Genomic DNA, 674 nt, shown 5'->3' on the forward strand with positions numbered 1-674 from the left:
TCTTCTTGTAGTTGAAGACGTTTCACCTTTCATCCAGAAGATTTCTTCAGTCCAGAATGAGTTGAAGTGATGTATTAACTCATGTACTGCGTGATTATTTAATAGTACAATATACAAGTTTCCTTGTTAGAGAGTTATACATTAGGTACTTTTTGTCCTCTGGCAGTATCTCATTTACGTTGCGGTCAGGTGAGCGAGTTCACAGCTCATAAAAAAAAATGGAATCATCTCATAAAATATACATATATATATACAGGGACACTCAAACAAAGTTGCCTCGTTAAAGAGGAACTGCACTTTTTCAGACTATGACCTGATAAATGACGACACCCATAAACATGTCTCTCTTTTTTTTTTTTTTGCATTCCAAGTTGCAAAAAAACACTAGCAAGTGGTGGCTAACCATGGACGTAATGGAGATGAGATCCATTCCTCTAAAAAAAAAAAACATAATAAAACAATCACTTACTGTACAATGCCTGCTGATGGGACGTTTATATCTTTCAGCACAAAACTTGTGTTCCCCGTTTAGATGATGATCATAATACTCACTCCTCGGGCAAACAAACGGTACGATCCAACAAGTTTATTTTTGTGTTGATCCTTGCGATGTCTCCAGGACTAAATTGGACGTTAAAGACTGTAGAGTAGGTTAAAGACTGTAGAGTAGGTTA

At 36.5% G+C, this 674-nt stretch overlaps 1 protein-coding gene across 1 annotated transcript in view; it reads right to left on the reverse strand.

Moving 5' to 3' along the window:
- Window positions 1-674, reverse strand: part of LOC133608398 (ATP-binding cassette sub-family C member 12-like) — a 125,842-nt gene extending 125,168 nt beyond the window's left edge. The window contains exon 1 of the mRNA XM_061963602.1: window positions 470-674. The gene's annotated coding sequence lies outside the window, so the exon portion shown is untranslated. The remainder of the gene's footprint in view (window positions 1-469) is intronic.

Source organism: Nerophis lumbriciformis, linkage group LG06 (assembly GCF_033978685.3).
Source record: "Nerophis lumbriciformis linkage group LG06, RoL_Nlum_v2.1, whole genome shotgun sequence".
NCBI lineage: Eukaryota > Metazoa > Chordata > Actinopteri > Syngnathiformes > Syngnathidae > Nerophis > Nerophis lumbriciformis.